We start from the raw sequence: 17,229 nt of genomic DNA, 5'->3' as shown, positions 1-17,229 counted from the left end.
AGAAAGCTAGCCTGGCTTGATTAGCTTTTTATATTTGCTGGATCCAGGGATTAGAGGGATCTCGCACCCAGTTTAACACCCTAAACTCATAACAGTATTTTACATGGGGACAGCCTTTCTCAATATCACAGCTGTATATTTATTCATCTTTTCAACTGTGTAAATGACTGCAGCTGTTACTGCAGAAGCCTTGAGTTCACATTAAGTTTTCTTCACTCAGTTGTTTCACTTGTTTGTCCATGATGAATGATTCACAAATATTGTTTCCACCTTCAAGTAAAGTTATGTAAAGGACTACTCAGTTCTAGCCCTGACCTTTCACAGTCTTATAGCTGTTCTCTGAGTGAGAAGATGTTGGGCCAGTAGCTGAAGATGTTTGGGGATGCTTGTATGTTACATTTCTATCCTGTCTGGCAGGTTACACTATAAAAAGATAAAACAATGCAATGTGTTAGAAGGCGTGCATAATAAATATGGATATAGTACACCTGATCAAAGTTGGAGATAAACAACAAAATAAACAACCAAAAGCAAATAAAATATCAAAGTTAAAAGCATCGTATTGTCACTCTAGACCAGACTTGGGACTACAACTCCCTTCGTTCTTGACCACTGGTCCTGCTAACTAGGGGTGGTGGGAGTTGTAGTTCAGCAACATATGGAGACGCAAGGTTGAGAAAGGATGCTCTAGAGTCTAGACTGTATTAAACCTATTCCAGGTGGTCCCTGCAGTGTTTTACCACAACCCATTCTGCTAGCACAAATGAAGCCACATTTTTCAAAGCTAGGGTCACTTTCTCACCTTGCCTCTGCCTTTAACACCTTTGTTATCACTGAAGCTTACACCCCTTGCTGTTGCTTCAACGAATCTACTAAGGAAGAGATGTCACAATGATTTCTTCCCCAGAAAATAAAAAAATAACTGTTCAAGACAGCCAGTGGAGTAATAGCTTATTTGCTCTGATGGTAGACACCATGATTTTTCTGGCCTGTGAAACATGGATATTTACGGTATGATTCATTCATAAAACTAATGTTCTTTTTTGACATGGAAGGACATCATCTTGTCTTCCTGAGGCATTTATGCAGCTTATAATGATTGACAGTGTTGCATCCTCACAGTAAAAAGAAACCACTTGGATAGTCTTAAGGTTGTACTTTAGTCAACATATATAGTGCCTTGACTAGTCAGTCTCAGATCATCTGTGTTAGGGGGTGCCATAGTGTTCTTCTGTCTTTACTCTGACCTTTACCATAGGGTGTGTGCCAAGAACTAGATGGATTTCAAACATAACATACACAGCAAATACTAATTTAACTTCTGCAGTTCAGGATGTACTGTGCATCTCATAAAGGACTGTAGATGAAGTCAGTTTATTTTCTACAAGCTTATCAAGGTTTATTAAAAGTTGTCATTTGCTGAAGCAGTGCCAGTCAGCTTTTAGCTTTTGTGTTAGGGTTAGGTTCAAGACAAGTGAACAGCAAAAATATATGGCAGAACTGTTGCCCACCCTGTGAAATTGCATATTGGTTAGGGGTTGTGTTTTGTTTTTTAAAGCACGCTGCCGTATAAGAGGTGGGAAAGCATTTTGTTCAGTATTGTACAGTAGTTTCATTGTTCTTGTAGTAAATAATAACAGCAGCAAACAAATTATTTTGGATAGTTTAACTATAGAAATGATAGCTTTGTTCATCTGCTACATTTTATACCATTACTGCATACCTCTAGCTTTTCTCTTGTAGGTATTTCAGAGATATACAAGTCTTCTGTCAGAAGAGGTAAAGTACCATCCTGGAAAGACAAATGGAGTAGATTATTCTACTTGATAACAAAGCTCACATGTCCTCTTTTTAATAAAGCTGGTTTTATGATGTTCTAATGTTGGGGCTCCTCATAGACCATATTGCATGTATTAGATGTGTTTTATCAATGCATTTTATCTGCAAGTATATGCCAGCATTATTCCACCTGTGTTGGTGGGATTTCAGCACAATTAAAAGTGCAAAAGCCGTCACACAGTAGGCCAGGCAGTAAATTATCTTAGAAAAAGCAAAATGCAACAAGCAGTAAGATTGCATCTGTGTCAAAAGACTTGTTTTCCAGAAGGAGCCAGTGCTCTTCAGGAAACTGAAGTTTTTGCTGTTCTTGAAACAAAGTATTGTCCTCCTTTAGTAGATTAATGAGGGCTTCTTTGTTACTTCTCTTGAGTTCATTGTAGATTATTCTATGGCAAACATTTTTCTGGGTTTGGCCAAGAGACATCAGTGGCTGAATAATCAATAAACTTTTTTCCTTTCTTGATCTATTCAAGCATAGGAGTGAGATTATTGAGTGGGAGATAGGGTCACCTTCTCAAATATTCTAAGATAAATAACAATTCTTCTGTTTTGTGCACTCAAGAATAAAAGACAACCCAAGGTCTACTAAGAATTTCCTGCCCCCTGAAATGCCTTATATAACACACACATAGAAACACAATCTCTGTGCATGTTCAGTCTTCTACCTATAGCTATTCTATAGTATTTCTAATACATTTTAGATTCTGGTAATTAAATGTGAGAGGTTAATAGGAAATGTGCACACTGGCCAGTTGCTGTGCACATTAATCACTCACTTTACATTCCCTTTAACATATCTATGCTCTCAGACTTGTATCTCTTTTCCTATCAACTCAGCTGCAGGAAAGTAACAAAATGTAGTATTTTGCCATTTGGCCTTAGAGCAAGTGCACATTTCTGATTTGACATGACTAAGACTCATGATCAGCTCCATGTTTGGAGTTTCTGACATCTTTTTCTTTCTCAGAAAGTAGTTGTGAGGAAGGGGGGAAACATAACTTGGATTAGAATCATAGAGTTGGAAGTGACCTGAAAGTTCATCTAGTCCACCCTCTGCAGGAAATTTCAGCATTCCTGACAGGTTGCCATGAAGCTAGTGCTAAAAAAAAGCCCCGCAATGAAAGGCACTCCTCCACCTTCATGGTGTGTAGTACTTTGGCTCTTTTCCACTGCTCTGATAAATATCACTTCCCAAACTTACACCAGAGGGGGGAAAGTATGGGCTTCAGCTCTTGGCAGGGTGGCAAAGGGTTAGACCATGTCACAGCCTGCATCCAAATTGCACCCCTCCTCATTGCTGGTTTGTTCCAGGGGAAAAACTAATATATGGAGAGCTTTAGATAGTGGAATTCCATGTTGAAACTAGTTTGACCCCTAGGGGAGGGGAGAACTTGGCATTGTGGTTCAACAAAACCAAGAATGGGGAACCTCTGTGGCCTTCCAGCTGTTGTTAAGCTCCAGCTCCTCTCAGCATGATAATGGTCAGTGATGATGGGAATTCCCTACCCAAGCTCTCATCACTTTTACACTTCAATTAGGGAAACTAAACCAGGTTTCCTGTTAAACTGACAATCTACTCCACAAAAAATATATTTCTAGGGGGGTCAACAACCTTTTCATTATAAAGACTCTAATGTATTCAGGAATAAGTGGATAAAAGAAGTGCAAGATGTTTGACAATCTACCAGACCTCACATGCTAAAGCAGGTACCAAAAGGGGGGTGGGGAATTGCGGTGGCTATTTTTCTTAAAGTTAATGTTTTTATAGTCTCCATTTTTTTTTCAGAATTTCAGGTTTGTATACTCAAAAAAGGTGACTTTTTACTGTACTATCATTGCAGTCTTCAGAATGTAAATTCATATGTAGAGCATGGTCATTCAACAAGCATCTCTTCACAGAATATAATGTCAGCTGCATGTTTGCAAAAGTTGTACATTTAAGTTCAGCATTATTTACTCCGTTTTCTTTTATTTTCTGAGAGGTGTATTTTTGTGCTAAAACAGTAAACAGTCTTTCCCCAGTGGTTAGCAAGGTATTCAATTGTATTAGCAGAGGTTTTCAGTGGCAGAGAATCCACTGGCAACTTAGAACTCCCCTCTGTCTGGGGGATATCATTAAAATATCTTCAGTGTTAATTGTAGATGCAATTATGGTAGTATTTGCTTTCATTACAATGCAAATATTTTGAAATTGGATCATTGGTAATTGGAAAGGACATCTACAGTAGTGATGATATAATTTGCGAGCTAAGATCAACCTACTAGAAAGTGAAAATCATGCACATATAATGGTGAAACACCCGAATGGCAAATGTTTTCAGTTATCATATATGTGGTAATCTTGAATGCAATAGACCTTGAATGGACAACTGCGCAAAAGCAGCTGCATGTGTGCTTTCTCTACTGCAGGGGAGAAGTGCATATTTGAACAAGATAAACTACTTCACTAGCTTAAAAATGTTGCTAACGTCTACAGGAAATCTTGTAAACAAAGAAGTAAGAAAAACTCCCTAATGTAAAAATAAGTGACTATTAGGGATTCAGCCTCATGGTATTTGTTTAGCAGCATGTGTTTCTTCAGTATTCGAATACACACTGATATAAAGCTTCAGGATAGGTTGTATGATCAAGAGTGATAATCTAAAAACAGGTAGGGATAATAGGAAATATTTCTACTTAATGCAGCTTCTATTGTTTTGAAGTCAGTTTTTTTTTAAATGTCTGGTGTATCAATCAGATTGTTGTAGACTACAGTCCTAAACATATCTACTTGAGAATGGTAAGTACAGTTGAACTCAGTGGGGCTTACTTCTGAGTAAGTATGCTTAGGACTATACTGTTAAAAACACATTTGAGCACTCCAAGGTAACAGCATGTTAGCAACTAATTCAAACATTATTTCAGTATCATTCATAAATTACTTTTGAATCCTTTGACTTAAGGAAGAGAAAATCCCACAAATCCTACTTTTGGTCAAAGCATAAGACCATAATTAATTCGGCATGTGCTTTTGAATTAAGAACACAGTGTTCTGAGCTTTTCCTTAAAAGCTTTTTTCAAAACATTGGAGGGATACTTTTGCAGAGCTTTATTAACTGGGTGGAGTCTGTTAAGATCTGCTACAAACGAAGAGATGTTAATTAAATATTGTTATTTCTTGCTGTCACTCAAGGGAGGTTAAGATTTATTTATGTTCTGAAGGGAAAAACAGAAAACGAAACAGGTAATATATATAGATATACATACACAGGAGCTGCCAGGAAGTAGACAGTCTGCTACCATATGAATTTAATCAGCTGGAACTTGTGGAGGGGAGGGTGTAGGTAGGATTAAACTGCTGACAGGGGAGGATGCTGCTATTTTCTGATATTTTGGGGCTTATTTTATGAATTTACCATCTTTTTAATGTACAAATGATTGACAGCATTTTCTCCAGCCCAAATTGCTGATGTGTGAGGCCAATTCACACAATTAGTTGAGGTGATGGGTATCAAGCTCATCACTTGGTAAACTTGCCTGGCATCGTTTCCTGGGATGAGGCAATTACCATGATTAAGTAGGCATATGCTGGGGTCAGCAGCTGTGGATGAAGCCCATAGCAGAGAGCAAAACACAAGCAAAGGAAGATGGGAGCCAAATGAGTAAAGAAATAACAGTGCCTTAAAATGGATGTATGCTCCTAAAGTTTGAGAGGTACATACAAAAGGATAGGGGACCCTAGCATATCAAACTGTAATCATTTTAAGACACAGGCTAGAGGAGGCCTGTGTGGCAGAATTTGAAAGCCAAGTCTACCACTGCTATATCTCCCCCTTCCTGACATGAGGGCCTAGCTAGACTTCTCAGATTGATGTGGCACAGTCCTCTCTGATCTTCATACCACAGTCACAGGGAATTAGTGGCTTGACAGTGCCCTCCGTGTCAAAAATTGATACCTTAAATAAAAATAACTGAAGGGGGTTCACACATTGCCCTGGGAGAATAGCTGCAAAAACCTTTCCTTTCCATGCTGCAAGGGCAATATGCCCACACCATGACTCCTCCCCACCCAACATCCATCCTTTGGAAAGTGGGTTTACAGTGGTAAGGTAAATGTAAACTGATATGTACTAAAAAAAGCTTGACTCTGAAAATGTAGAATAAATTTTCAGATCCTGCCTAAAGATCCTGCCTGATCTTTCCCACAAGCTAAATAATAATGATGACAGATGGCGTTTTCTCTCCCTTCTTTTCTGAGTTACATAGACCATTCATTCTGCAGGGCTTTTGGATGGAGCCTGGTTTGCTATCTAACCATACATCTACTACTACTGTTTCTCGCTATGTAAAAGCATATAAAAGCTAATGAAACAGATTCTTGGACTTCAAACACATAAGGCAGGGTCTTCAAACACATAAGGCAGGGTCCAGTCTTATGAGTAAGGACAGGACAAAAAGATAAGTCTTTACAAGGAGCAACTGACAGTTAGCAGCGGTTATTCATACTTCTGCCCTAGTAGTTCCCTCCACTGCCCTGTCTGCTACATATTAAGTATATTTATGCAGATGCAGAGTAGGCAACCCAATTCTGCTAGGTGGCCATGTGTGCTTTTTGATCTGAGAAAGTATGTGCTGTTCTGTGTCCAGTTTTCCACATAATAATGGCTGGCTAGGGGACTTCACTGACAAAGGGAGCAGACATTTCCTAACTTGGCATAGTTAGAGGAAGCCATGTGAACTGTTGCTTGTCTCAGTCATTTAGATCTTGTGTGCAGCCAACAGTCTGATTACTGTCCTTTATTATTATATAGTGTCATATTTGGTACTTTATTGAGTAGCATTAGAAAAAGAAGATAGGTTTCTGCCCTGAGAAGCTTGCAATCTGACTCACCTCCCCTGAACACCTTTGTCAAGCATATGCAAGGTATATCCCAGTTAGCACTTAGTTTAATTTACCTAAACCAGTTGGTTTTTATTTATTTATCCTGTCAGATATCTAGGTTTGTCTTATCAGAATCACTGACAAAAATGTACATCTGCCTTCACATTTGCTGCAGGAAGACCACAGTGAATGTCATGATGAAACTTACAGGGAAGGTTCTTGAGCGCAAAAAAAGGCAACATGGTTGAGTGGGTTTTTAAACCATTTTTACTGTTATTTTCTCACATTGTCACTAAAATATTCTCTTTGTTATCTGAATGGGACATCTACTGACTGGCTGAGCGTTCTTTACCTGATTGTGTGAAAAGTCTTGGTTAAATCTGTTAGGCCTTGGAGGCCCACTAACCTGCTAAGTGCTATAGAGCCTGAAAGACATTATGTCCTTGGACTAACTTCTCCCTTTTGCTTATGGCTTTCTCTGATACAAACAACTATGGTATGTATGTGATATTACAATAAACTGTTATTTATGAGCTGAAGGTTAAAAAATTAAAATTAGGGCTCGCATTTGACTATGTAGTAAATCATAGAGAACCATGGGAAGCTGCCTTATACTGAATCAGACCATTGGTACAACTGGCTCAATATTGTCTGCACCATGGGTAGGCAAACTAAAGCCCGGGGGCCGGATCCAGCCCTATCATCTTCTAAATCCGGCCCGCGGACCGTCCGGGAATCAGCATGTTTTTACATGAGCAGAATGTGTGCTTCTATTTAAAATGCATCTCTGGGTTATTTGTGGGACATAGGAATTCATTCACTTTTTCTTCTTCAATATATAGTCCGGCCCCCCACAAAGCCTGATGGACAGTGGACCGGCCCCCTGCTGAAAAAAATTGCTGAGCCCTGGCTGACGAGCAGTGGTTTCAAACAGGAATTTTTTCTATCCCTACCTGGAGATGCTAGGGATTGAACCTGGGATCTTTTATATGCAAATAGAGTAGTTTAATTCTGAGCTATCACTCTTCTACTGGAGCCATGTCCCCCACCCCACCCCTTTTCAAAGTGCAAAACTAGATTCTACTTCATCGTTCTGCCCGGACACTGAGGTCCAGTGCCGAGGGCCTTCTGGCGGTTCCCTTGCTGCGAGAAGCCAAGTTACAGGGAACCAGGCAGAGGGCCTTCTCAGTAGTGGCACCTGCCCTGTGGAACGCCCCCCCAACCAGATGTCAAAGAGAAAAACAACTACCAGACTTTTAGAAGACATCTGAAGGCAGCCCTGTTTAGGGAAACTTTTAATGTTTAATAGGTTATTGTATTTTAATATTTTGTTGGAAGCCGCCCAGAGTGGCTGGAGAAACCCAGCCAGATGGCGGGGTATAAATAATAAATTATTATTATTATTATTATTATTATTATTATTATTATTATTATTATAATATTCAGAAATGCCCTTGAATGTTGAGAAAGTTTACCTAATTGAACTGGATTCTTCCCAAGTAAGTGTGGTTTCAAAACACACATACACCCCATCTGTAGTCACCAGATTTGTGTGTGTGCCCTCCTTCTGAGGGTATATATGTGGATGTTTCCTGTGGCTCCTTCTGGGGATCTTATATTCCGTGCTACAGGAAAATATTTATTTGGATATGTTTGTATGAATAGTGGAAGGCAGTGGGCTGTGTTCAATGTAGCAGTAAAGAGTCCTTCACGTGAGCAAAATGACTTCTGCTTGTGCAATGGGACTTTCCTACCTCCCCGTATACTCCTTAAATCTGTTCTAGGTTTCACACCAACCCTCCAGAGCAGAACTGAGGATAGCAGGGGTGCAGGAGAGGGAGAAAGTTCCATTGCACAAGTGGAAATTGTTCCACTTCTATTTAGTTGAATACTACCAGGTAGAGAGAGATATATAGTGTGTGAAAATATTAAGTGAATAAATGAAGCCACCCTACCTGGTTTTGGCGATTATAGACACTATGCTGCAGGTATTTTAAAAATGTAATATAACTTGATCACTCTATAAAATAATCCTGAGAAGTTATGTCTGACTGACACCAACCAGGGTCAGCATCTGTAGGAAAGGAGACAGTCAGCCTCAGTGGTTGTTGAGGGAACTGTAAACAGGATGCGTCCAGATCGTTAGAACTTAATTTTTATTTTGGGTGGGGGAGATGCCAAGGTATATAATAGCTTGTATAACGAGCACGCTATCCCATTATATTAATGAACTGTATTCTTTCAGTAACTCAAATGGAAATCCATTCCAGTGCAACCCTACGTATGTCTATTTGGTCCCATTAAGTTCAGTGGTAAGTAGGATTGGGGTTGCAACCTCAATGCAGTTACAATGGATTATTTTGCCGCGCGTCTTACCACACAAATCTAAGCCTGATATGTGGTAAAAAAAATCTTCCTGTGACTTGGCAGTATGATACAGATGAGCCAGCAACCCTGGGGTAACAGAACATCCTTATGTGCTAATTTGGCCATCTGTATGAGCTTCCCCACATCTGGATTTGCCACCTTGCTTTGAGTGGGTATTTATATTCCATAATGTTTTGTGTTGTGTGCCCATATCTCATATTCCCTATAGTATTTCATTTAAGTGTAAACATTGTCTTATTTTGACTTGCTCCAAACACAGAGCACCTGCAGTAGTTTTATAGACAAGGATAACTGTCCCAGCAGGGCTAACAGTCTAAAAAAGTAATGCTCAAGGGAACTTCCTTCTAATATAAATGTTTGGTTTGATCTTTTGATTCATGTGTGAATGTACGGATCTTCCTCCATCAGTGTAAAGTTGGTGTGCCATGTTTTACAGTGGTACCTAGGGTTACATACACTTCAGGTTACATACGCTTCGGGTTACAGACTCCGCTAACCTAGAAATAGTGCTTCAGGTTAAGAACTTAGTTTCAGGATGAGAACAGAAATTGTGCTCCGGTGGCATGGCAGCAGCAGGAGGCCCCATTAGCTAAAGTGGTGCTTCAGGTTAAGAACAGATTCAGGTTAAGTACGGACTTCCGGAACGAATTAAGTACTTAACCCAAGGTACCACTGTATTGTATTTACTCGAGTCTAATGCACCATTTAATCCAATGTGCACCTTAATTTTCACAACGTAATTTAGCCAAAAAAGGTGAGCTTTTGATTTGAGTAAATATGATATATTAATCTCCTGCAATCCTACTTTTATGTTTCTCACCCCTTTAAAATTTGTCGCATAGTATAGATGGCTCTTGCTTCCCTTTGATAAGGAATATGACCCTAAAGCTCAAAGGAAATGGGAATGCAAGTGTGTTTCCCCTTCACAATTACCCCCTTTTCAAAGCACCTGTCCTTTCGGTTTCAGGGGAGCTGCATGTTCTGATTCAGAGCCAGGGGCATGGATCTGCAGTGACGGTCACTGGTGAATGCTAGAGGAGAGTGGAATTCCTTTTTATAAATAGATAGATAAATAAATTTAAAATGGCAAGACTAAAGGCAACTGTTTTGTTTTTAAGCTCTTCAATTTTCTCTCTCTGTCAAAGTGCTTGTCCAAAAGTGTACACAGCTGGAAGAATTTCGAAAGAGAAACCATTCCCATTTTAAAGATCAAAAAAGCATATTTGATTTTGATATAACCTTATGGAAATAAGCATCTTTTATCTTTTTCTGTTAAATGTCCTAAAACTCTTTTATTTTATTATTATTATTATTATTTGGCATGGTTCTTTTCAAAGAAGTAGTGGTGCTGAGCCTTTCATTTAATTGTAATAAAATGTTGCCCTAAAGAAAAAGAAAAAATGGATATTTTTTTTTTACTGTTTCATACAGAAAAACATATAACTGTGTAATAGTGTTTTAACTATAGTTTGTATAGACCTCACGTACATTTAAACTCTATGCAAATTTTTCCTACTGCAGGGCAAACAACTATGAGACATATCATGCAATGCAGTGAACTTATACCATAAATTTGATAATGATACCTGTGAGTTCATCATATTTCATACAAAGATTCTAAAGGGATATGATGGGGAGAAGAGAGTACGGTGGCATGATTGTACAATCTGAATGGCCATTTTCTTCCCAAGGATATCATAATGTTGTTGTATGGTTGCTCATGTTCTGTGACTAGGAAGAAAAACCAAGTAGTAAGAATATGATGGCACCAGCATTCAGTTCAACCAGTTTTGGTTATTTGGCAAAATAAATTAGGGCTGAACTAAATGATACATTAAATGTGTGATTGCATGGAATTTGTCTAGGCCCCACACCCTCCTCTTAAATAATAGCTGGGGGGGGGTCAGGACTGTGGTACACAGGGTGGGGGTTAGCTGTCGGCCCACTATGGTCACAACAAAAAATTCCTGCTACACCTGTAGTTTGCACCAGGAGGAATGCAGAAGGGGTCCATGGCCCTCCATTGATAATGGAACTGCTTTTGTTGCTTAAACACCCTTTCTCAGACACATTGGTTATAATGCCTCTGTGATGCTGGTTTTTTTAACAAGATACATTAAATGCAATCTTGCATATTATCGGGTTTGTCTCTTTGATGATGAAATAAATAGCTCCACTTTTCTTCCTTGGTAGTTTGTCCAAAGTACTTGTGTTCTGTTATGAAATGTGTGTGTTGCGCTTTTGAGAAACATGAGTGGGTGGCCATCTTAAATGAAAATGAAAAAAGCATTTGTTTGAGCTGCTTTGCAACACAAACATTTCACTAAGTGTGGGCTGACAATGTATCTTGCTTTGTCAGTGGGTGCCAGCATGAAAGAAACGTTGTGTTCAACTTCCTTTATTAGTTGGAGGCGCTTCTATGTTGCATTTCATCTGACGATAAAGCTGCCCAAACGAAACCTGCTAAGCATGACAAAGCAGTTCACGTTAAGATGTGTAGTCTGTTAATGCACACCAGTTTACTCTGCCCTGGTGCTCTCCAGATGTTGCTGGACTTCAGCTCCCATCTTCCATGAAAATTGGCCATGCTGGCTGGGAGTGATGGATATGAAACCTACAAAATATCTGGAGGGAATCATATTTGACAGAATGTACAGGTATTTAATATGCTCACTTTCTTGAGCTGGTTTACTGTGACTTTCTTCTTTCATTCAAGCAATGGATGTGCCCAGTGCTTCTGTGTGTGTCAGGTATTGGCACATTCAGGTCCTGTACAGTTGTGTGTGAGGTGAGCCCAAACCATTGTACAGACATGAATAGGAACTCCTTTTTGTTGTACAGAACAAGGAGGAGGCTGAGAAAGCACTTTGCACTCCAGCACATTGCCTAGCAGTTGTATCTGGCAAGTCCAGCCCCATTTGATAGAAATCTAATCATCATGAAGAAGATTTAGCTAAAATTGAACATTCTCCCATCTGCATAAAAACCATATACTGAAGTATACAAACTATTTGCAACAAATTTGTGCAATCTCTTACTGGATATGAATGACAAAGGCACTGCTTAGCAGTATGGATTTCTTCCATATGATCATGCTTTTTAACTGGCCTAATCCTTCTGGGGTTTTTTGTTTTGTTTTGTTTTTGCCTGAAGGTAAAGCAGAGAATAAAAGCTTCAGTGGGCAAGAAGTGTTTTGCCCCTGAGGTGCAGTTGATTCTAGCTGTCAGTTTAAAGAGCATGTTCTTTAACCACAACCATATTTGGAGAGCTTCTTTTCCCTTAAAGCTGTCTTCCTGTCTCTCTGAATGATGTCTCTCTAGAAGAATCTTTTAAAAATCTGCCTGCTGCTCTTTCAGGTGTCCTTTTGTGATAGTTTTTATTGCTATATTTCACTGTGCATACTTGGTTTGTTATTTTACCAAATTCAGAGCTACATTTAATGACCATTCTCATAGGCAAGGTTGTGCAAATGTCACATTTGTTTGTTTTTCTATAGAACTTATAACCAGGAGTAGTCAATGTGGGGGTCTCCAGCTACTGTTGGACTTCACCTCCCTTCAGCCTTAGCCAGCATGGCCAATGGTTATAACAAAGGTTATAACAAATGTATATGATCACTAGGTAAATCGGTTGCTACTTGGTTGAATTGCATCAAGGGCTGACTTATATAAAAGAACACAAGTCTGAGGGCTGCAGTTGTACAGCCCAGTCTTATACCAAACCCAATTTGGTATCTATTTCTGTTCCATGCCAGTATGACTCCACGCTCTGCATGACTGCTTTGCTACTGTTTGTGTGGTACCATGCCACTAACCGCTGTTATGCCAGCCTGATCCTGCCAGGCTGCTATGCTGAACTCTTAAATTACTGCTACTGTGCTATGTACACTGGTGTAATATATGGATATTCGATAGAAACCACAGGACACTAAGTACTATGCTCAGGCAGGAGCTCATTGTTCTAATGCTGAATGGATACAGATATTGCCTGGAAGGGCTTTTTATCCAGTGAAGGTTAAGCAACACAGTTAATTTACTATCTAAACAATTCTTACTTTAAAGCCAATGCTCATATTGCATGTGGGGGATTGGCCCACATTTTTCTACTTATTTACTAAAATGACTGTGGTGTGTGTTTCAACATTTGACATTTATTAAATCAAAATGTGCCTTCTGAATGCTAGCTTAGGCTAGTGGATATTGAATTACGCACACAATGCATTCACTCACATTACACAGTATCCTACGACCCATTCTTGTAATTCCTTTAGCTGCCGATCTACCACTAAATTCAGCAAAAGGTTTATGGGTAGATGTTTTGATGATTTGGGCTCGGTATTGCCATGTTTTAGATTTGGTTTCTCATGAAATACTTGATACTTGATCCGTGGCTTTAGATTGCTAGCTTGTTCTCTGTTTTTATATTTCACTTCTGAAGTTTATAGGTTGGGTTTTACTCATGCATGCTTATTCACTTGATAACAGCACCATTTAAGAGATGACTTGCAAGTGTGAATGAGTTGTTGCAGATAACACCACAGATGGAACTTTTGTATAACTTCAGAACTATGCTTTCCAGTATAGTTTGTTTACACATTTAGCTGCAAGTTATCACATGCAGAGCATCAAATAAAGCACATGCATATGCCAATCTGCCCTAGTACTCACCAGGTGGCATGGGTATGCTGGTTCTTCATAATTCTGTTTCAGGCTCCTAGCCTCTGTTCTTCAACACAATTTGAGCAGAGTTACTTCTTGATAGTGGCTAATGAGCTTTCGTTCATTCCCCTATATCCTTGAAAGATTTAAAAATACCTGCCAGGGAAAGTCCTTGGTGCTGACTAACTGAGGGGATGGGTGATCTTCTTCAGCTTAGCATGCATCTTGCATCTTCTCATTTTGTTCCTGCTCTTCTTGGTGACCATTGACCCATGCTTATCCAACTATCTTCTGGCTGACAGGGCTGGCCCACCCATGAGGCAGACTGAGGCAGCTGCCTTGGGAGGCTGAATCCCAAGGAGCAGCATCTCTGCAGGTGCCCTGCTTCTGCTGGAGAAACAAGGAGCAGTGGTTGTCGCTTCTGGTGAGATCCCATGGAATTATTGCAAGATCTTGCCACTGCCATCATTTCTCCTCACTTACCCCATGGGAGAAGGTGCCCTCTCACCCCCTGCCACTGCCTCCACTGCTAAAGAAGCAAGGAGAAGTGGCTATGGCGTCTGGGTTTTCAGCAAGGTGTTGCTGGAACCTGGAAGTCGCAGCCATGCAACCCTGGTAAGCAAGGCTTTGAGGCGGCAGCAGGGTGGGGTGGGGAACCTTCCCAAACAAAGGGATGGGGAGGAGAGAGAGAGAGCGCACTTTGTATTAATGACATAACTTTGAATTGTGCTTTGTACTAGGAAAATAAGAGGTATGTGCCTTCAGGCAGTATTCAAGTTTGCACATTAGGTAGCTTTGCCTTGTGTAAGGTGGAAATGTCATTTTGTGAGAAAGTAGACAGTAATAACCATGGGTAAAGAAACCATATCCTTTTAGTTTAGGTCCACCACTTTAAAAGAAAAAGAGAGAGGAAAATTAAAAGTGCAGTCCAATCACAAGGGGAGCAAGTCCCATTGAACTCAATGAGGTTTACTTCTGAGTAGGCATGTATAGGACTGCACTGCAAGGCAGCAGCTTTTTCAGTTCCACTCAGATCCTTCATGTCAGAAGTGTGGGAAAGCCAATGGTTTTAGGTAGGGTAGGAAATTACTTCATACTGTTGGAGTTTATAAAGCACAGTTGCAAAGTTTTACTTGCAGCAGAAGACACTTCATTTAGGTCTTTTGTTTGTCTAGAGAACTAAAGTAGTTGAAGCCACAGAAGAATCCCTTTTCTTTCCATTCCTCTGTGAAGCAAACTTTGTGCATGGAAACAACTTTGCCTTTACTTTGAATCAAATGGAGTGATTTCTCTGTTTTTTCATTGCTAGAAGGGGACGATGACCATTTGTTTATTGCTATCAGGCCAGTTCTAATGCTCCCCCATTGAAGCAAAAGGAATACAGGGCCAAGGTCAGACTTCAACCTTCCCTTTGGAACTCTCTCAACCAGGAAGGACCCAAGTTTCTCTGCTGCTGTTTTGGGGCTGGCACCATTTCTCATCCTCTACCAGGGATATAATTCAACAGTTGATGGACAGCAGCACTTTTGAATGAGAGCCAAGCTTGGTTCCCATCCCACCTGGACTAAAAAGTAAAGGACCCCTGACAGTTACAGTAAGTCCAGTCATGAATGATTCTGCGGTTGCGGCGCTCGTCTTGCTTTACTGGCCGAAGGAGCCGACGTTTGTCCACAGACAGTTTTTCTGGGTCTTGTGGCCAGCATGACTAAGCAGCTTCTGGCGAAACCAGAGCAGCACATAGAAATGCCATTTACCTTCCCGCTGGAGCGGTACCTATTTATCTACTTGCACTTTGACATGCTTTTGAACTGCTAAGTTGGCAGGAGCAGGGACCGAGCAACGGGAGCTCACCCCGTCATGGGGATTTGAACCGCTGACCTTCCGATCAGCAAGCCCTAGGCTCAGTGGTTTAGACCACAGCGCCACCCACGTCCCTTCCCACTTGGACTACAGGTCTACAAAATCAATAAATTTAATAGATCTATTAAATGCAGGGCACTGCATTTTGGGTATCTTTAAATGGCAGGCAGCCCCCATGGATGGGAGCTGAGCTTGGCTACCATTCAAAAGTGGCACCTCTGTCCACCACAAAACACCCAGAAGCCCTACATGGAGGACGGTGAATGACCAGTGACTGGATCAAACCTGTGAGTGGTACTTCTAAATCCCTGAGGCCTTGGCTAGTGCTTGAGCTAGCCAGCCACTTGTGCCAGGCTGAAGTGATATCATATGTGCATCTGGAATAGGTCTTTAAGGGTCTTCCAACATATCAGAGCACATGTGATGTGGGAGATCCAGAATCAAATCCTCTAATGTTTTTATTAAAGTGGAGTGGTTCACTTTTCATTAGAACAGCTACAATGTAGGTGGGGTGTTTGTAATAAACAACCAGGATCTTCATGACTCCCTAAAATCATCTTTCTTATCCAGATTATAATTATTTCAGTGTTTTCTAGGTGGAGAGCTATGTTACCCACCTATACACACAGTGGCAGCAACAGGAAGTGCAACTCTCCGAAAGCACTCTTTGGATTGCAGTCCTATATCCACTTAGCTGAGAAGAGTAAGGCTTATTGAAATAAGTGGGATTTCCATCTGAGTAGCCATATTTAGGATTATGTACTCTTTCTTCATTCTGCTTTCGATTTCTGTTGCATTGGCTTGCCTTGCTCTCCCCTAACAACGTAGCATGGTTCTGGTCTTCTTTGAAGTTCCTGTATTAAAATATTTCCATAGAAATATTTCCCGAACTTGCTTATGTGACCGAATGCAATGAATTCTTTATGAATAAAGTGGTGCAGAGAAGAAGACCACATCTTGGATAATTCATTGTGTTCCTTTAAAAAGGTCTTTATTACTTTGTGCAGTAGTGCAGTCACCTGGCAGTGGGTCATTAGTGTTTTAGTCGTCTTTCCTTCACAACAATGCACAACATGCTAATTAGAGGGTTCTGAAAGCTAAGCAACCTGTTTTAAAATCAGACATTTTAATTTGCAGCTATAATGGCTATATTATAATAACGGGCTTTGCAAGAGAAAAAAAGGGCACTTCTCATGTTCCAGTAGCGAGGCCCAGTGTAACAGAGGCCAACAAAATTAAAAACCTCATAATATGACCTTTGCTTGGGATAAAAGGCTGTTTCATAACAATCTCCTTTTGTTCTTTGTTTAAGCCATTACTCCAAAAGGAGACTCCGATTAATCTAAGTAAATGCATCATTACAGCCCTAATCCATGTCCTTCTGTCAGTGTCTGTTTTAATTAAATAAGAAACACTAGGAGAAAGATATCACGCACAAAACTGTGATTGGAGGAAGAGAGGCTTGGTTGATCAGGGTAAGATTAAAAAAGGCTTTACAGTTTTGTCCACTTGCATAGCTCCAGAAGCTCTACTGTTGCAAGTTAAGAGAGGAAAACTTGCAGAACAGTTTACATGGTGCCCCTTCTTGCTCTATCAAGACAAGTAGGTTTCCTGAGAATCTAG

General features: G+C 40.2%; 1 protein-coding gene across 11 annotated transcripts in view; it reads left to right on the top strand.

Moving 5' to 3' along the window:
• The window catches only part of SOX6 (SRY-box transcription factor 6), a 451,295-nt gene that overhangs the window by 123,945 nt on the left and 310,121 nt on the right, over window positions 1–17,229 (top strand). The window contains exon 1 of one of the 11 annotated variants that reach the window (XM_081925933.1): window positions 10,631–10,676. The exons of the other annotated variants lie outside the window; for them this stretch is intronic. The gene's annotated coding sequence lies outside the window, so the exon portion shown is untranslated. Of the gene's footprint in view, window positions 1–10,630; window positions 10,677–17,229 lie in introns of those variants that run through there. 11 annotated transcript variants of the gene reach the window in all.

Source organism: Podarcis melisellensis (assembly GCF_964234715.1).
Source record: "Podarcis melisellensis genome assembly, chromosome: 1".
Lineage (NCBI taxonomy): Eukaryota > Metazoa > Chordata > Lepidosauria > Squamata > Lacertidae > Podarcis > Podarcis melisellensis.
Note: the sequence above shows the minus strand (reverse complement) of the source record. Positions and strands in the feature narration are given on the sequence as shown.